A 22,288-nucleotide genomic window follows, 5' to 3' on the forward strand; every position below is an offset into this window, starting at 1 on the left:
AAAAAATAACTCCTTCAAGTCATTGTCAAGTAAGAAAAAATAACTTATTCAAGTCATTACCAAGTAAGAAAAAATAACTTATTCAAGTCATTACCATGTAAGAAAAAATAACTCCTTCAAGTCATTGTCAAGTAAGAAAAAATAACTTATTCAAGTCATTACCAAGTAAGAAAAATAACTTATTCAAGTCATTACCATGTAAGAAAAAATAACTCCTTCAAGTCATTACCATGCAAGAAAAAATAACTCCTTCAAGTCATTACCATGTAAGAAAAAATAACTCCTTCAAGTCATCACCATGTAAGAAAAAAATAACTCCTTCAAGTCATTACCATGTAAGAAAAAATAACTCCTTCAAGTCATTACCCCTCCAAAAAAGGGGGGGAAGGGAGTTTAGGGTATGCATTTGTGAGTGTCATTACTCCCCTAAAAGGGGGGTATGTTTTCCTTAAGTCTGTATATATGGCAGTCACACATCTTGTAGAAACGTTCTGAACACATTGAAATTTTGTTAAAGCCCAAAATTCTTGCGACTTCTGCGAACACGTGCTCGAAACAACAAACGATGAAGTTAAAATGGTTTGTTTCTGGAAACAACCTGTGTTTCCTAGGCGATATTTACTTCCTGTCCACCACGTGATAAATTATTACGCATACTTCTGGCGTGTAATTTTATCACGGACGGCCATTGGCGTCTGTTCATCGTCAAGCGTTTGTCTTAAAAAAAAAAAAAAGTGTGAAAGACCAAGATAATATATTGTACATCTATAAATCAGCACTGTGGGAGGCATTACGATATGTCCTCTACTTTCAATGGCTTCCTTCTGTGGCAGAATGTCTGCAATAGGTTCTGGATAAAATAGCTCTGTAAGAAGTAGGATCATGTGTCAGAGCTCAGTTCTCAGAGAACACGACCGGCTTCGATCTTTTGTTGTTTTTGTTGTCAGTTGGTTATAATAAGTTAGTGTGCCCAGTTTATCCGCGGTCTGTTGAAAAGGCAAGGCAATATGGTTCTTATCACCATAACCAACCAACAACAATAAGCAATAACTTCTTATTTGATTTGTAACGATGCCAAACGTTTCTGTAAGTTAAATACTTATAAGTCATAAAGGTCAACAGAAGCAGTAATAAGTTTAAACCAATGGCGATAATTATTTGGCATACTTCATTATACGCAATAAAATAGACCACAAAACGATAGTTTATGAACGTTTCGATTAATAAATGGTTCATCGGACTTGTCTTCTAAACCTACACTCGCCATTCTGGTACAGAGTTCATACTCTTCGAAAAGTATGAACTCTGTACCAGAATGGCGAGTGTAGGTTTAGGAGCCAAGTCCGGTGAACCGGTGTGTGTGTGTGTGTGAAGAGTATGAACTCTGTACTAGAATGGCGAGTGTAGGTTTAGGAGACAAGTCCGGTGAACCGGTGTGTGTGTGTGTGTGTACACACACTGGTTTATCGGACTTGTCTCCTAAACCTACACTTGCCATTCTGGTACAGAGTTCATACTCTTCACACACACACACCGGTTCACCGGACTTGTCTCCTAAACCTACACTCGCCATTCTGGTACAGAATTCATACTCTTCACACACACACTGGTTCACCGGACTTGTCTCCTAAACCTACACTTGCCATTCTGGTACAAAGTTCATACTTTTCACACACACGTGTGGCCATTAGGCAACCAACATTTTATTCACGTTATGCTTAAGGAACTTATCATAAATTAAGCATCAGTTGATCATGAGGAAAACGTTGATTTTAAAGCGAATAACAACTCCCCACTAGAGTAGCTAAATAACAAAACAGATGATTAGATTAGCAGAAGAGTATTCCAAGGCTAAGCAGCTAAACATTCCTCTTTTTGAACGTTACAGAGTTGTACTAATTTTCACATTCTGGAGACGGACGTAGTCTAGTGGTTAGCGTGTGAATAAAAAAACTCAAGATTCGGGTCCCCTTGCTGGGACTTTGAGGCTGTGGGTGCGCTATAGAATGATGTTGAAATTTCTCTATTTTTCGGTCAGACAAGAGTTAGCGGTGGATTTTGTTGACTAGGTGTCTTCCCTGTGGTCTATTTGTTCAAAATTAGGGACAGTGACGCACAGTTAGCTTTTTTGTAGCTTTGCGCAAAAAAATATAAACACCAGATAAAAAAAAATAATTTGCATTCGGAAGTACTAATTTTCACACGTACACGTGACACTGGTGTATCAATTAACATACTTTCTTTACTCTGATGCTAATTACGAGTGAGCTGCTATTTTCAGGGTTAATTCGTTGATGAAGTTCAGCGCCATCTCAACGTCAAACATCAAATTGTCGACTACAGTCACACTCTATAATAAACACATTTAGTTAGCCCTCCGCGTTAACGAAGTGGGTTTACCCTCAAGACTAACTACTTGTGGGATCGTCGTAAATTTGTGGTTTATCCCTTAATCTGACACATGCGTGGCGTAAACCGAGATGGAACCCAGGGCAGCACTCGTCCCATCAGCATCAGCCTCTGGAATCCCACGCGGCCCCTTACGTCAGCAAGTGTTCATAAATCATTCATCCTATACCCCCGGACTACCTGATGCAGAACGTCAAAGAGCTAAACGACCAAACAGTTAGAACAAATTAGGAAAAATATATATTAAGCAGAGTTCTTGGTTTATCAAATGCAATATTCTCTATAGGCATGAATTGTCTGAGCTAATTCAAGCGAATACTTCGTCGTTAAGATGTTGAGACTCACTCTAATAAAAGATTGTAGCTTCAGTAATAGTTGACGTTGTTATTACTCTAGGCGGGTTCGACTGGTGGCTGTCTGTGTGCTATTTCTGATCGTATCCATGTTTTGATTCGTGAGCTTTACGGAACACAGCCTTATAAAACTAGGATTTAGGGTTATCTCTACCATTCCTGGATATCAACACCATTCTCGAGATACCGTTCTGAAAATTGAATGCTGTAAAGATGTCAATCTATTTGTTTTTCTTCCACATGATTTCTCAGTTATATTGAGAAATGATAACGTGGTTTTAGCAGTAAGACAACCAATGAAGTAGTTCAAAAACGGTGTATAATACGGTTTGCCTTTTCACGTTCATTAAGCTTTAAGAAATGACAAAAAACAGTTTTCTCACTACGCTCCAGCTGACGAGTCTGAATATTTTGAATATGACAATTTGCAAACAAATTCGAAAAATATTTAATAATAGTAGTGATAACAGAACTGCACGTTTCAAGAGAGTTTTTTGTTAAATGTCAAATTGCATAGCATTGCCGCTAGCTTTATATCTTCCAATAAAACCTACAAAAACTCGAAATGTCTCAAATCACAGGATAATCTGAGCATGCTTTATATTGTGGCTCCATCTAGCAACAAAATTATAAAGTATTATACATAATTTTCTCTTTTCAAACATTTTACCGGAACGAAACTGCATTGAATACAGGTTTTAAGCCCATTATTCTCACCTTTCGGCCTCTGAATTCTTTAAGTTCCTTAAAGCGACGTAAACACGCCTAAAGATACATTTAGACTAACTTCTCTCTGATTATTTATTTTATCGCTCAGATCGCGAGGGAGACGTATTGTGAAGTGGGTAGCTCATGATTATTACTTTTTTTTTCTTTTCTGTACGTCCCTACCACCTCCACGAGTACGATAAAACATTCATTTCCGCCAAGATCAAGCCACTGATTTAGTTCAACGTCCAGGACTAATATAATAAGCTCTTCTAACAGGTCACGTCTTTTCAGCCACGTTCGTAACGCCCTCTACTGATAAGATTACGAACTGCCCCTTTTAGTCCATTACCCCTTAAATTTGGGATTTTTATCAACTGTGTAAGCACTTTACTATTATTTACAAATTTTGGTGTCGGGAAAATATAAAGAAAACTACACCTTAAGATATAACGAACTGCGTTATTTATTTACGTTGGTGTATTTTTTTTTTAAAAGACACCCTCCACTCCTCAACCGTGATATAGATTCTTTTGTCCTCACATTTTTGTTAACTAACAATAACCCTCCTGGTAAGAAATACGCGGCGTGCAGATGTAATGGTCCTGCTCGAACACTGAGGTAGTAACTTTTTTTTTTTTTTCAATTACGTGTACAGAAAATGCCCAAACAAAACGTCGTGGCCATAACGTGCCATAAGAGGTAGGTATCAAACGTCTTATTAAAGAATCAGAGATTGTATCCACGGCACGAATTTCTGGAACTCCTTACGCCATATTACACATACACGAATAAGAAGGTTAGTTTTAAGTCCGTTACGAAACGCAAAATTGAACACAACTTCCGCAGTCCTTCTAGCCTAACACATTAGTTTCATCTTTCTCTTCTTCGAGTGATCGGACGATAATGGTCAATCATCGAAACCTTCCCGCCGCGAGGTACATACTTAATTATTTAAGAAATTTTAATCCAGTGTTGAGATCACAATTCTTTCCAATTAGAATTCACCGTGGGAAGAAAGATGGAATTTTCATTATGCGTGTGTGACTTAGAATGACTAAAATCCGGGGTTTGATTCCTCGCGGCGAACAGAATGCAGATAGCCCATTGTAGAGTTTTGTGCTAGCATAGAAACTTTAAAAATTAAACCTAGAATGATGGAAAATAAAATAAAACCATAAGCAGTATTGTTATGCATGGGCGGAACCCCACCCCCAAACCACGTGTAATTCTCTCTATTTCAAGGTCCCCTGCTGGTTTGGCGGAACGTTTACAGATTTACAACGCTAAAACCCGGGGTTAGATTCCTTACAGTGAACACAGCAGTTAGCCCAATCTGGTTTTGCTCTAGAACAAACAAACAAATCAGTTCCATGTTTTTATAGACGGTTTATCTCCATCAATGACGGGATCCTATTTTCAACAAGTTCTTCTAGATCTTTTAAACTCAGCCATTTTGTACGCCAATAGTAGTAGCGTGAACGCACGTGTGTATGAATCGTTCTTTTTTGACAAAATTATATATATATATATATATATATTTCTATATACTGGTTTTAAAACAAATATTTTGATATTCGACCAAGAGATGGCGCTCACTGAATGGCACATGCATTCATTTCGTCGTAGCTAGTAAAATTACTTTCAGATGTAATTAGAAAGCATGTTTCAACTACTTTCGATCACATGACTCAAATTCAAAGTTAACAGTAACTCTGAACTAAAACGTGTATACTGTCAAAATTACTTCGACGAAATGAAAAATAATATTAAATTGTTATAATAACCAGAAAATAACAACAACAATAATAATAATATCTAAAATATCATGCTTAACACGCGTAATTTCCAGTATTTATGAGAACAAAAAATTTAAATGAAATGTGACTACAACACAAGAATTTTATTGAAAAGAGGGGAAAATGTAGCATATAGAGCAGTGGCTCTTAACCTTTTTTGCTCCCAACCTCGACACCTCAAAAAATTTGATGCCCCCTTACTATAAAAACAAATTTGGTGTTGAAAAGGTATAATAATATAATGAAAATTTTTTTCTTATCGTAGCATTTTCAAATTGCCCCGTGGGGCGTGCGATTCAGAATCACTGATTTAGAGAGTTTACCGGATTTATTTTTTTCTGCATGATAATACATGTTCTTCGCCAAAGGCGAATCACCAAAGTCCATCAAATCAACATGTATTCCTACTATTACATACGAGTAAGTTTGTTTGTTTGTAGGTAAGCACAAAGCTACGCAATGGGCTATCTGTGCTGTGCCCACCACGAATATTGAAACACGGTTTCTAGAGTTATAAGTCCGCAGACTTACCACTGTGCCACCGGAGGGCCATACGAGTAAGAAGGAAAAACCCGAGCGACGTTCCTATTGATGCATGATGGTACTAATATATTTTTAGGACGTTGAATTAGGGTAAAAAAGACAATTTAGATTTCTCGAAGCAGAGTTACTTGTAACTTGTGTTTGATATATATTTATAGCTTATTAACTACGTACCACATTTGTAATAATAGTTGTTCTCGTGGTTTAGTTTCTTTAAAATCTATTTTTTGATTCAAAGTTTTATATTCTTAGCCTAAATAGCAGGCTGTTAAGATTAATTTAAATTTGTAAATATTTTTTCAACTTCTACTTTGGAGATAATCTAACAGAAACAAATGTTCTCCCCCTCTTTATTCTGCATCTCCCCCACCACTATTCCACAACATTCACAGACATGTTCATTTGTTTAATATTTGGATTTTTTTCTCGAAATAATGTTTTTAACTTGACGAATTACATGTAAAAGGTATATAACTAATGATACCGGGAGAAAAAAAACCCAACAAAAACACTCACTACCATTGTTTGTGGGCTGCAAATACTTGTACGATAAACATCTTAAGTCCCAGACAGAGGATTTGTTAATTTGTAAGAAGTTTGAACAATATTACTGAGAAATATCTCCATAAATCTGCTGTGAAACAACCCTCTGAACACGTAGTTTGATAATTTAATTTTTCGGTGGGGTATGTTGTTCCGATTTTTTTTTCAAAATTTTCGCGCAAAGCTACACAGAGAGATACATCTGCACATAAACTAGTGGAAAGATTGATAGTTAAAACTTACTCCTGTTTGACCGAATAGTGGCGGTATTTGACTGTCACTCTTATAGCGCCAGCACGGCCCCAAAGTGCGCTAATCACTAGGCCATTTTGGGTGTTATACTGATTTAATAACAGATATTCATTCAGTACATTTTATGTGACGTTTCTCGAACTGCTGCCATACCCACTTTTTTTGTTACATTTTTTTAAAAATTTGATTCAAAATACACATAATACATAAAAATAAAAGCTTCATAAGATTTCTCGAGTGTGGATAGATGTGTTATTAAACAATAAATAAATCATTAATATTTACTTTACCCAAGTATTTACATTTTGACCTATTATAAAACAGTACTGAAATTAACATTTTTAAGGCTATATTTTATAATCTCATATACTGTGCCGCTACTAACAATGAATAATAAACCAACCGTAGATCGAGAAGCGTACAACAACATTTCAAGCACACAAGTAACGTAACAGAAACATTCTAATGTCAGTACAATAATAAGTTTAATCGTTTTTTTTTATTACTTTCTTATCATTTCTCCAAATAAATACCCACACACATTTTGAAGTTCAGCGGATGAAACTGTTTAAGAATAACGTTTTTCAAATAATAATTTAACAGTTCATCAAACCGAAAAGCGACCATTTCTTTAATGCTAATCAATGTTTTTATTTTTTTTTATACTTAACAGTGATCTCACTTCATTTGGAATATTATTATATAATTTTGGTGCTCGATACAAATATATTTTTCTAAATATTTCCTTGTTTACTTTAGGAAATTTTAAATTCCCAGGTACTATCAGCTCTTGTTTTATATATCAATTTTATTTTTTTCCCAATTTTTAATATCTTTACTGAATCTATTTGGTGTTTTATAAATATATAATTTGCACAATTATATTTAAATTTTGAACGTCTAATTTAGTAAGGTCATATTGTGATAATGATAATATGCATCTTATAATATTCTTTTGTAAATTACTCTTTACGTTTGTTAGATAGATACCTCCCCAACAGGTGATAACACACTGTATAATTGAATCATCCAAGCGCAATAAATATTTTTCATTTTATTCTTAGACAAATACTTATTATGTAATAAAATCTTACTGCTGATATTCTTAATTTTTTCTCCATTATTTTTACGTGTTTTGTCCAATTTAATCTAATATCACTCCAAGATACTTGACACTTTTGTATAATTGAATTATTATTATTCTCATCCTTTTTAGTAGATGTTTGCAACTGGAATTCTCATAAATTATTGCTCGTTTAAAATTATTCAACCAGATATTTTGAGAGAGAATTTCATGTAGACCGTTATATTTACATTTAAACATAATAATTTTTCATTAAACAACCTCATTGTGTATTTTATTTTTTTTAATAAGCTCATTATCAGAATTTCCATTACAAAGTAACACCGAGTCATCTGTGAAACTTGTTATTTCTCCATTAAACCTACTTTCACAGCAATCATTTAAATATATTGATGGCCTAATACGGATTCCCGAGGTACTCCAGCGGTTAAATTCATTTCATCACTTATAACATTATTTATTTTAACGTACACCGAGAATCAATTGTTGCTTAGAGTTAAATGGGTTAAAAGTCCCCACGCTTGGCAGTTTTTGATTAACCTATTCAGCTACGTTAACTTCAAACTTGCGAGTTGGAGGATCTTTGGCAGAAAGTGTAAACCTGTCGTCGTACGTCTTCTGATTCATTAGAGGTCGAGAGTGGTTTTACTTTTTAAGCGATTAATGCGAGTTTTTGTGTTGTGTATCGTCTCATACTTAACAAGCCAGACAATATATAGACACTGACAGCAGGATGCATGAGCTAATTCTTAGGTTCTCCTTTAATCGTTTCAAAAAGTATAAACATCAACGTTCACTGCTCACAGAATATTAAATGTCTAATCAATTAAAATATCGGATGAATTATTTTTATTTGCAATCACGATAAAAAAATGATATTACTACTAAAGTTGCAAAGATATTTAGTAGTTCCCCATAGATGGCAGCACGTAAAAGTGCTCTCAAAACGCAAATAAAAAGCTCATCGTTTTCCCCGATTAATTTGTTTGTTTTAGAGCCAATCCACAATGGGCTATTTGCTGCATCCGCTGCGGGGAAGTGAACCCCGGATCTTAGCGTTATAAGGTCATAAACTGACCACTGCTCCCGATTAATAATGCAAAGTGCGGAGGATAAAAAACTCGAGCTGCTGATACAAATGTATAAACTTTGAAGGATATCATCACTCAACACAAAACAATTCTTCAATTAAAAGGATGTAAACCCATCAATCCGATGATGATGAACTTAATAAAGCGTCAAAATAAATTTTAGGTTTTCTTCAAAAGTTATTATTAAAGAAAACATGCTAAATTAGGGACGGCTAGCGCAGATAGCCCTCGTGTAGCTTAGCGCGAAATTCAAAAACAAACAAACAATCTTATAGACTTACCACTGCCCCATAGGGGAACGAAATGGATAAATCCTCATGTTAAGTATCATAGTTGTAATTTTAAACGGACTTTTTTTTTTTGATATACACTTATAAAGCGACCCCGTTTATCGAGACATTTTTGGAAGGTAAAATTACCTCCAACTAATGAAATTGAGTCAAATATTTATAACCGTACATACAAACGATGGCGAGAATTTTAAAAAATCAGATAAAAATTATAGCAATGTTTGTAGATATAGAACTCTATGGAAGAAATTCGAGCTGTGTAATATCGTAAGTAATATACTCACGTGCTACCATATTTCAGTCAATTGGACCAACCAACGAGAAAAATGCCACAGAAAAAAAAAAAAAGCCGAAAATAAATACATTATTTTATATAAACTTTTTGGTTCCCGCTTTTATATCATACACATATGTGTTGAAACATATTGTTACGTGTCCTCATAAATGAAACAAAACATTTTAAAAAATGTAATGTGCGTTGCTATGGCGAAGGTTCCACAGAAGTGGTGCCATCTAGTGTAACTTAAATATATCTTGATTAAGAACACTAAATATATACTCGTAGCGCCATCTGGTATCATAGTACAATTTTACAGGATAAAAAAAAAACAAACATTCATACGACAGATAAATTTGTAAGAACGAGCACATATGCTTCAAAGATTATTTAATTAAAATCTGTTTCGAAAATTAAACAATATTTTTAAAAGCGGGAATGAACAAAAACAAAGCGGATACTTTTATAATTATAAGCCGTTTTAGGAATTATAACTATACAATGTTATTATTTTCACAAAAGATATTCTAATCCTGTAGAACCTAAGAATATCTATAGTGGGCTAAATTAATTACATTTTAGTTAGATAAATACTCCTTTCATTATAAAATATGGAATGTGTTTAATTGTATCTATTTTAGATAATTCAATATTTTTATTTACGATTATTTCAAAACATTGTTCTAAATTCTGCATTTACTGCAAATGATATACACATTCTGCATTTACTGCAAATGATATACACATTCTGCATTTACGGCAAATGATATACACATTCTGCATTTACGGCAAATGATATGCACATTATGCATTTACTGCAAATGATATGCACAGTACACACACTTTGATACTTCTGCAAATCTAAAGAAAATGTAAGTACCTTTTTGCAAATGTATTGTCATTTCGATAACAAAATATTGATAGAGAAACAAGTTAGTATATATAATTCTAGTAAAGAACCAGGTTTGAAGATGAAGAAAGGCTTATCAGTGTTGTAAATTATAACTTTATAATATCCAACCAGCATACATACACAGATAACTTTATAATATCCAACCAGCATACATACATACATGGATAACTTTATAATATCCAACCAGCATACATACATGGATAACTTTATAATATCCAACCAGCATACATACATGGATAACTTTATAATATCCAACCAGCATACATACATACATGTGTAGCTTTATAATATCCAACCAGCATACATACATACATGTGTAGCTTTATAATATCCAACCAGCATACATACATGGATAACTTTATAATATCCAACCAGCATACATACATACATGGATAACTTTATAAGACTCAAATATTAAATAAATTAAATTACACACATAATTGAAGTGAATAACAAATTCTGCATAACTTATGTTTGAAAGTCATTCATTTAATAGAAATGACTTAATTCTCTTAATAAAAGTAAATACAACTAAATCTAACTAGATAGCTTAATATTCAAGTTACAAAACAAAATATTTTGTATAGTAATTATATAAAGTTGAGCTTTATATATTTTACTTAAAATGTATATTAGAAAATATGCAATTTGTGCTGCCATCTATGAACAATAAAATAAACTACCCACTTCTAATTTATACATCTGATAGAAGAATGAGCAGAAATATAATATATACAATTTCAGTCGTAAGATGGCGATTATAGTTCACATATATGGTAAACTTTGAAATCATGATACTTTTTCTCCTTTGGAATTTATATTTTCTTTAAATTATACTTATGATATCTAGCTGGTGATATCTGTCCCTTAAAACACACGATAATTTTGAATTATTTGTAATTATTAAAATTTTTAGGAGGCAGTTATTTGATATCACTTGTACCTGACAAAGAACATTTCATTGAGCAGTGGGAATTTTTATTGTTATCACTATGTTTATTACCGAAATACAACACGTAAGTTGTAATGTTGTGCGATTATCTTAACACGTGATTTTTCGGGTGTGGGGAAGTTGAAACCTGTCAGATTTCAGATTAGTTATTAATCAATAATCAGGTTATAAAGTTAGTTATAAGTATCCAAAGATATCGATGAATACCAATAGATAACAATAAAAATGATAACTTATATTACAGTTAACCCTCCAGACCGGGATGTTTGTAACTTGTTTGCATAATATACAAATAAATAATTTACAATCAACAATCAATGTTTGTATTTACTCCATTTCATGATCTGTTTGTAACGATTAAGAAAAAATCGAGCTTATATTGTGAGAAATCTAATAATATATGCTATAAACAGGTATCACACAAAATCAAATTGGCTTAGTGTTGTCACTATCTAGGGTAACAAGAACCGTCATTTTTGTAGACCTCAACAAGGGTTTGGTTTGTTATGAATTTCGCGCAAAGCTACACGAGGGCTATCTACGCTAGCCGTCCCTAATTTAGCAATGTAAGACTAGAAGGAAGGCAGCTAGTCATCACCACCCACCGCCAACTCTTGGGCTACTCTTTTACTAACGAATAGTGGAATTGACCGTAACATTATAACGCCCCCACGGCTGAAAGTGCGAGCATGTTTGGTGTGACGGGGATTCGAACCCGCGACCCTCAGATTGCGAGTCCTAACCACCTGGCCATGCAGGGCCAGTCAACAAGGGAAAGTGAACTCTAACCCGTCATTGGAAAAACCGAAGGTAACGAAAACTGTCATTCATTGGTTGTAGACAACAATGCGAACTAAACCTTCATCTCTAATAGACTTATTTTGTTTTTGGAACTTCGCACAAAGCTCTACTCGAGGGCTATCTGCGCTAGCCATCCTTAATTTAGCAGTGATAGACTAAAGGAAAGGCAGCTAGCTAATCAACACCACCCACCTCCAACACTTGGGTTATCCTTCTACCAATGAAAAGTGGGATTGATCTGAATTGATGGCTCTGAATTTTGTTTTTCAAGTACAAACTCTCAGCTCATAGCTCCATCTGTTGACCGTTTTGAGATCTAATTACAGCGGCGGCTACTGAAGATTCCCTCTTGTTTTTCACGCATTAAAAACAAGTAGAAAAAACTACTTCGCTGTAAATATCATCAAACAGTATTGATAAATAACAAATTCCCCTTTACTATTTTACTTAGATAAATAATTTATCATTTAAACCGAATCTCATTCAAGAAGTAACCTGTCGTTAATTTTCATACTATAAAAAAAAACAAAAAAAACACCATCGTTCTTTATTTGTGTCCCCGGTGGATCAGTGGAAGTTTTACAACACTAACACTCGGGGGTTCGATCCCCGTGGTGGAGAGAGCGCGGATATCCAATTGTGAAGCTTTAGACTGAAATAACGCAGCCTTTAATTGCCGTAAATATTATTACGAAATAATATTATAATTTACTGAGCAACGTAGAACACCTCGTATTTAAATGTATAAGTTCTTTAGTCTCCAATAAAGGAATTTTTCTTTGTCATACATTAAATTAGCACGCCGAGCTAGCTATGAGTGATAAAATCTTCTTTGGATTTATATGTTTTTGAAGTTAAACACAAAGCTACACGATTGGCTATCTGTGTTTTTGCCCACCACGGGTATCGAAACCCGGTTTCTAGCATTGTAAGTCCGCAGACATACCACTGTGCCACTGGTGAGAGGGAGCCTTGGATTTTAAAAAGCTACGAAAATAATGTAAATTAGTTTACTTTTAACTTTTTTCAATTATTATCTAATGGAGTTTTTCATAAAATAAAGAATTTAAAAAAACAAAACAAATTATTATTGTTTTTAGCGTAAAGTTACACAATAGGCAATCGAACCTTCAATTACAGCATTGTAAGTTCAGAAACTTTCAGCTGACCCACCAGGATACGTTTTACAAAGTAATTGTCATTAATAATCAAACTTCTGCGAAGAAATTATATTAATTTCTAACAACAACGACCTACTCCTGTAATTAAAACAAGTATAATTAAAATTAACTAGATGGAATAATCCACAATTTTATTATTTCCTGTATAACCTAGAGATATCTGTAGTGAATTAATTCGTATTTTTCCACACCTTTAACGTACTTGTGGCCTATATTTCTATAGATATAAATCTATAGATTTCGCTATTTCTGTAAACCTAAACAAGTTTTTACTCTTTTTATGGATTCTAAACTGAGTATTTATATTTTTTATAAATTACATGTATGGCTAGTGTTATAAAAAAAACACACAACTTAAGCTAATTATACAGTATCACTTACAACTTTGTTAATCATAACAAAATGTTTCCTATGTATTATTTATAAAGTTGAGCTTATGGTTTATGTTTTTAGTCAAAACGTGAATTAAAAGAAATTACTGTATGTGCTGCCATCTACGTAAGTAAAAGTAAACTAGCGCACTTTTTACAATTTAGGTATGTGATAGAGAAGCACGCAAACACACACACACATATATATATGTACAATTCCATTCAGAAAATAGAAACATTTTTAACATCTAGTATTATTCGTGCTCGATGAAGTTCTAACTTGGTTAATAAATGAACGAATTTTCTTAAATTTAATTTTTAAAACTAGTTAATTGACTGGAATTAAAACAAACTTAGTAATTTGCCATTAAGCCACGTTTTTAACACTCTTCACAACTCTCATTACTTCCCTAATAAATGGAATTCATTCCCATAAGGAAATTGAAATCACGTATGCATTTAAAATATACAAAATATCTTTCATATACAAAGACTTAATTTACAGTACCATCAATATTTTATATACATTGTACCATAATTTACTTCGTTTTAAACAACATAAAAATAACGTGTTTGAAATATTGGATTCTATATCATAAAAATTGAAAGGAAAAGTAACACTGTGAGAATGAAAGCTGAGGAATGCAGAAGGCAACAATTTCGCCATCTAGTGGGAAATATGTACATTACTCCTTCCAGGATGTGCTTTTTTTCTTTGTGTTTTTCTAGTTGGTCAAGTTCAGCAGGGCGGCGTTGGGTAGGGCTTAGATCGCTACACACTGATCATCGACCCATTGCATGCCTTTCGAGTGCATTTTCCGCATAGTCGAGTAGACCAGTTATTTCTAGTCGATTAAATAACAGCGCCTGAGGTGGATGACAACTCAAGTGGCTTTGCTAGTTCGGATCCAGCTCACTGTCCTTCCCCAAAATTCCCATAGAGGTCAGTGTAAAAAAGTTTTTGCTAGGGGAGTGGGAAGGAAAATTATTTATATAGAAAACTGAAAGTTACATAGAGAAATTCTTGAGGCAGGAAGTTAAAATATCAAGTAAATTTATGCAAAAGGTTATTCCAAGTAGCATTTAGTAATATTAAAATAATTGTGTCATTTGTTTGGATTAACATAAAAAACAACTCCGTTCCTAATTTGTCTACAAAAGTTGAAAATAAAATGATAAATTCCAGAGCTTCTTTGTTTTGTTTGCTTGTTTATAGTTAAGCACAAAGTTACACAATGGGCTATCTGTGTTGTACCCACCACGAGTATCGAAATCCAATTTTTAGCATTGTAAGTCCGCATTCCAAAGCTCGTCGAAATAACCTTCCAATTTCCATAACAGGCAATTTTTTACAAAGGTCGATAACAAAAAATAACTGTTAAAACTTTGATATTGTATGTCTCAGACAAACAAATATAATAGTTTGATGATATCACGATACTTTACTATATTAATTAATGTTTATTTTTCAAATTAGGAGTCAGTATTAGTTGTATTACGCTGGAGATGATTTTTATCACAAATGTTAGGCCTAAGAGTTTCCTAGGCCTGTTTCGATTGCTAAAGGAGGCGCGACACATCACAAAACAGGCGATATCCATTCCTTGGTGGCGCTAGCTTTACCGTGGATGAAAATGCTGTGATACTTTGGAAAAAAAGGGATTTTTTTATAATTGATACGAATAACTTTTCAGACAAAGGTTATTTACATAGTTATGTTATTTTTAACAATTTTACTTAATATTTTAAATTCAATGAAAATAATTAATACCTCATGAATTACCGTGATTAACTGCAATATTTATATTATACATATTTTTTTTACATTTTGTTTTTGTGTTACTCGGTTTTTATTTAGAATCTGCAACTAAGTAAGTCATGGACAAACAAACAATCTAGATCATAAATAATTCAGAAAAATGTGTTGAAACAGCGGATGGAGTCGACCTCATTGTTAATTTTAGGATTAAAATACTAACTCTTCTTCCTACTGCTAAGACATATTAACCTGGTTGTGGTGTAATGGTTGACGTGCCCATATTGTGAATCAGGAAATCCATGTTTCGCGACTCTTTACTGAAAAACACATACCGCGGTTTGAGGCGTGGTTGTGCCATAAAAAAAGACTTTAAAATCCCATTATTCTATCAGGCTAGAATAGCCCAACAGTTGGCAGTAGGTACTGTTAACTAAGTGCCTTTCCTCTAATGTATCCGTTTAAAATTAGGGATTGCTGTGTAGGGTTAACCCTTGTATAGCATAGCATGAAATTCTGAAACTGACGGAACCGTCATATTTTTCTAATTTTGATCAAAAACTGTGGTCAGAAATATATACATAACAATATTTTTTTCTTGTTAAGCATAAAGCATTATAACGGGCTACCTGTGAGATGCCCAGCGCAGAATAGAACCCCGAATTTTAGTGTTATAACCATAAACACTTAAGCTTACCACTGAGCTACCGGGGAGGGGCATATAATAATACGATGACTGAGATTTCTAAGTGAGAACTCAGGAATATTCTTCTTCCTGTACGTTGGCTAATTGAAAAGTGTTGTCTTGTTAAAGCATTGTATACTAATGACATGGGGGAACATTTATTGATCTTGGGGCGAGGGTTGGCCCTGTGTTACACCTCTGGATTTCGGAGCTGGAAAGCCAGGTTTCGAATCCGTACGATACTATTATACATTCCTCTTTAATCTGTGGGTGCGTTATAAGAGTGTCATCCATTTCCTTAGTGTAAATGGTGGGTAGTAGTGGATGCTGACTGGCTGCCTTCCCTCGGGTCAACAGTTCAAAATTAAAGATGGCGACAGATAGCTTTGTCATAAATACAAATGTATCATTCTTCCCCAACACATTTCACATTGAAAGTTTTTTATTAACAGTATAAAATTAGTTTGCAGCTAAAGGTTAATTTTAGGCTTACTGGATTTGTTTAGTACTTCAAATCCAATGCGTTTGATGCTATATTTTAAGTTACCTTTCTTTCGCTATCGAAATTGAATAGAAACCGTTATTGCACACATATATTTTAATTCTTCAATTATCACTTTTCAAGCATCTACTTTATTGTCAAAATGCTTATGTATACCACAATTTATATAAAATAAACTGGTATTCGAAGATAATTTAATGTTTTTATAAATGTTAAATAAGTCATTTGAAATGTTTTATATACAGTCCATAGATGGCGCTCACCACAATAACTATCATCATAATATATTTTATGGTAATTAGTTGAGTTTGATTTTGCTTATTTTGTAATCAAATATGTATTCATCTACAATTGAGAGTATACTGTAAAAAACTAGGTTTAATATTTCAGAAAAAAGGAAAACAGTAAGATAAAATAGTTAATAAGTGACTGAAACCAACGTCAGGACAAAGGGCAGAGGTTAATGTACAAAATGTTTTCGACGCACTTTTCAGTTACCAATGGTCCTTCTCAAGTTATGCCAGAACAAAGGATAAGTTGTAGTTTTTTCAATTAATTTTTAAAATAAAACAAATACTGAATATGCATTTTCATGGAGGAACCACGGAATAATTTTATTTTCTATTATATGACAGAAATCGGTGGTAGGATTTTCAATAAACTTCACTTATAATTATACGTTTAAACGTGACTACAAGTTATGTACTTATTTTTCACTAAGTACATACTCTGTCATCCAATTATTGGCTTAAGTGAAAGCTACATTCTCGAACTTTTTCGTTTTCTGTGATCACAAATTTATTTTTTTACTTTTCTTTCCAAGTAGTTGCTAAACTAATCTGATGATGAGGTACTCAGGACGATATTTGAATTTTTCTATTATAGTGCCCCCTAGTGGCAACTAATAAACTTTGTTTTGATTTTTTCACTATTAATATCTCCAAAAGAAATTTAATAAACAACGTTTTGCCATTATTTTCCATTATTCTCAACTGTCATCATTAACTTAATACAAATTGGTAAAGAATATATGTAACTTGCTATGATAATATTTAATTAATAATGTTATATTTATCTACTTTGCTGTTACGGTTCAATACACAGTAAAACATTTAGGAATGCTTGTAAAATAGTAGTCATTGTGAAAATATGACAATAAGATAGATAGGCAAAAATTATATTTGTAGTATATTTTCTCAGCAAGTTTTTTCCACTCTGCACAGTTCCAAAAGCACTTATATGACAGGTAAGTAAAATCCCGTCTTCCTTGGCTGACGCCCTCTGGTTTACCTTTACAACGTATCATGATCCTTAACATTTTAGGTAATGAGAATCGTATTTCAAGAAGCTTATCTAAGAAGTATTTTCTATTCCAAGTGTCCAGTTGAGTTTTGCTTAAAAAAAGAAGCATGGGCATTTCTTTATAGAAATTTTGTTTAAGCACTTTTAACTAATTATAAAATGAAATAACCATGTAAGCAAACACATAGAGATGACCGAATATTAAGTCAATTTTCGTGTTAGTCTGCTACACCTCAATGATTCATAAGCTCTTTTAAAATGAACTGGAATTCACACATGTATCTCTCAGTTGGAAATGATAAGTGTGAAAAGAGATAAACAGTTTAAAATCATATACTGCCCCCTTCTTTAGCATGTAATACATCATTTAAAATAATATAAAAGTGACGATGTTTAGAGCTGTACAAAGTAAAAGTATTACACTTTGAATGTATTCAGAGACATTTTTTTCCTTTCTCTCATTTGGTTATTTGAGTTTATTATGGCGTTTTCTTAAGACTAGAGTTATCACTGTTCAAATTACTAAGAGTCAACGGTATAGGAGGGGAGAGAGCTTACTAGAGCTGAAGTTATCCTAAAAATATGCCTAACCTCTACTGTAGCCTTTTCCTCTACCACACCCACCGAAAAAACTATGCTTACTATTAAAAAATAGTTTACTTCCTAAATACCACAATATGTGTAATTATTAAAATAGTTTACTTCCTAAATACCACAGTGTGTGTAATTATTAAAATAGTTTACTTCCTAAATACCACAGTGTGTAATTATTAAAATAGTTTACTTCCTAAATACCACAGTGTGTGTAATTATTAAAATAGTTTACTTCCTAAATACCACAGTGTGTGTAATTATTAAAATAGTTTACTTCCTAAATACCACAGTATGTGTAATTATTAAAACTAGTTTACTTCCTAAATACCACAGTATGTGTAATTATTAAAATAGTTTACTTCCTAAATACCACAGTATGTGTAATTATTAAAATAGTTTACTTCCTAAATACCACAGTATGTGTAATTATTAAAATAGTTTACTTCCTAAATACCACAGTATGCGTAACTATTAAAACTAGTTTACTTCCTAAATACCACAGTATGTGTAACTATTAAAACTAGTTTACTTCCTAAATACCACAGTATGTGCACCCGCAAGATGAAGAGTGGATCACCCTCAAATTTTTATCGAGCCCATCTCAGCCTCCAGGTGTCGCCCCTGAGATTATCCATCCAACTTATTATTACTTTTTAATACACTCAATGAGATCATTTCAATGCGGAGATCTCAATTTCATTGCGTTGTAAAAATAAATTCTAAAAGCAAAAGAAAAGAAGTCCTACCTTACACCTTAAGTAAATGTTTATCTTTCTCCCAGTTATTGGCTTCCTTCTGAAAATGAGAAGGAAACAATAGAAATACTGAAACACGTGAATCAATCTGAAAATGCATAAAGATACAAATATGGTGTTTTCGGTTAATATTAACTAACTATTGTAACAACACATTTTTTAATTATTGTTTAATATTAACCAACTATTGTAACAGTATCATTTTTAATTCTTGTTTAATGTTAATCAACTATTGTAACAACACATTTTTTTCATTCTTGGTTAATATTAATCAACTATTGTAACAGTACCATTTTTTTCATTCTTGGTTAATATTAATCAACTATTGTAACAGTACCATTTTTTCCATTCTTGGTTAATATTAATCAACTATTGTAACAGTACCATTTTTCATTCCTGTTTAGTATTAACCACCTCGTGTAACATCACATTTTTTTCATTCATGGTTAATAATAAACCAACTATTGTAACAGTACTTTCAAATTCTTGTTCAGTATTAACCACCTCGTGTAACATAACATTTTTTCATTCAGGGTTAATAATAAACCAACTATTGTAACAGTACTTTTCAAATTCTTGTTTAGTATTAACCACCTATTTGTAATAGTACCTTTTTAATTCGTGGTTGGTGTTATCTAACTGTTGTATTAGTAAGACCATCCGATTAAAGGAATGCAAACCAAGAATGGAATACAGCTTGATTTTCTTGTTAATCTACCTTTAAATTTCGTTTACGTGAGGTCAAATAATTACAGAATAATCAAAGCCACATTTTCAAAATCGGTAAACATTATCTCATAGATTAGTAGTCGCAGTAATGTACAAGTCTAGAAGATAGGTGGGAACGTGCTGGTAGTTTTGTGTACTCATTGTCTACTGGAGCCTTGCCCCCTAGGGCTCATAATTCGGTCAAATTCTCAAGATGCCAGACCTTCGCTGACCTCTTGCTTCAGTTGGCACGTCCTGATCCGATTCCCAGGCTTCCCGATTCTCCGGTTAACCAACAGCATGACCTCCCCCCACCCCCACCTCACAAAACAACAACAACAAACTAAATAATATTTATGAGGGTGTCATTAATCTAAAAACTCTATTGTTCAAAACGTAAACTTTACATCTTCGTTCTCTTACGCAGGCGACGCATAAAAATTATATAATGTTAATGATATCGAATACTATGAATCCCCCTAATATATTTAATGGTGATATCGAATCAAATGAATCATCATAATACTGTATTTATTAATAATATTGAATCCCACAAATCTTCCCTAATATAATCTACTTATCAATAATATTGTATCACACGAATCCCCAATATTATATATATCTGTTAATAATATCGAATCACATGAATCCCCTTAGTAGTATACATTCATTAATGATATCGAATTCCATAAATGCCCCAATATTATTATGTACATTTGTAAAATTCACACTGATCTAGAAACCTGGAACAAATAATAAAATTTATACTAAAACTGTGTTAGAAGCAAACTGTCGGAAAAATTAAAACGAATCAAATTTTGTCATTTGTGGTTTCACCTGATCGAGCTACTAGATGTACGGGACGTTTATCATTACTGTTACTATACTGCCAATTATAACACTTAATTACAATTGTATAAACAGTTAGGAAATTCAGATCCAACCAAACAACGTTTCCAAAACACACACAACATAGATTTAATGGTAACAGTACTTCCAAGAATTACACGATAAATGGTAAAAAATTAATTAAATTTTACCAGAGCATAATACTGGAAAATATATTACTATAAGGATGCCCAAGCAATTAGAAATTGAAAAATGTACTCGTTTCAATACACGAGTGACATAAAAATATTTTATAAATACAAGAAAATATGATAAAAATAAATTGTTTTTGAATCAATATAATTCATTTAGAAATAATGAAAAATTTATATAATTAATCAACAGTATCTGAAATATTAATTAACAAGTCAATTTAGTTGTGTTTGGTTGCTCGTTTGAATTTCACGCAAAGCTACACGAGGGCGCTAGCCGTCCCTAATTTCTCAGCGAAAGACTAGAGGTAAGGCAGCTAGTCATCACCACCCACCGCCAACTCTTGGGGCTACTGTTTTACCAACTTATAGTGGGATTGACCGTCTCATTATAACGCCACCACATTATAAAGGGCGAGCACGTTTGGTGGGGCGGGGATTCAAACCCGCGACCCTCAGATTGCGAGTCGAGCGCCCTCTGGTGACTTATCAAATGTATATTGAACAATTAGATATAGGAAGTTTGATTTAGTTTATTCATAAAATGGCACCAATGGAAACTTCATACTGATGACGATCATGAACCATCTTAGTGAAAATCGACAAGAAAGGAAGTTTTAAAAACCTGAAGGAGACTGATAACACTTAACGTACTTCTTTATAAATACAATACTTTTTTTTATTTCGACATAACTGATGTAAGTGAGACGTGCTTAACCAACTAAACAACCAGAGGAATATCAAATTCGATTAATGTTTTCTTTGTAAGATATCCTCCCATAAAACTATATATTTTTCAAATTAACTTTTATGTCGCTACTGCTGCTACAAAATTAATTTTTATTAAAAAAATGAATTAAAAATCACAGTGCTGCTATAGATTGTTATTTAGAATACGCACAGATTAAAAAAAAATACAGCCACAATAATGATAACAGAATTGGTGTATTTGAAAAAACAAAAACACGTACAAAACCGTTGCGCCTAATAACAATTTTCCTTCTTTTCATAAAATTCGCTGGTAACCTAAAATTTTGAAGAAAAAAAATGCATTAGAGGGTGCTGCATATATTGTTTGTTTGTTTTTGGAATTTCGCGCAAAGCTACACGAGGGCTATCTGCGCTAGCCGCCCCTAATTTAGCAGTGTAAGACTAGAGGGTGCTGCATATATAAATATAGTTAAAATGTGTAATGATTGTCACTTAACAAAGTTTAATTTAGGGTTAAGAAAAAGAAAAAATCAGGTACAAATGAATAAAACAATGGACTATGCAGCATCGTTATAGAATTTGTAGAAATGCGTAGTACATCCATTAGAGGGCGCTAGAGATATTACTTATAACAATTTTCATAAAATTCGCTGGAAACCTAGAATTTT

General features: G+C 33.1%; 1 long non-coding RNA gene across 1 annotated transcript in view; it reads right to left on the reverse strand.

Annotated features, from left to right (window-relative positions):
- The window catches only part of LOC111087872, a 79,231-nt gene that overhangs the window by 44,201 nt on the left and 12,742 nt on the right, over positions 1 to 22,288 (reverse strand). The window contains exon 2 of the long non-coding RNA XR_002612499.1: positions 19,153 to 19,201. This is a non-coding gene — a long non-coding RNA (uncharacterized LOC111087872). The remainder of the gene's footprint in view (positions 1 to 19,152; positions 19,202 to 22,288) is intronic.

Source organism: Limulus polyphemus, unplaced genomic scaffold, assembly GCF_000517525.1.
Source record: "Limulus polyphemus unplaced genomic scaffold, Limulus_polyphemus-2.1.2 Scaffold2780, whole genome shotgun sequence".
Lineage (NCBI taxonomy): Eukaryota > Metazoa > Arthropoda > Merostomata > Xiphosura > Limulidae > Limulus > Limulus polyphemus.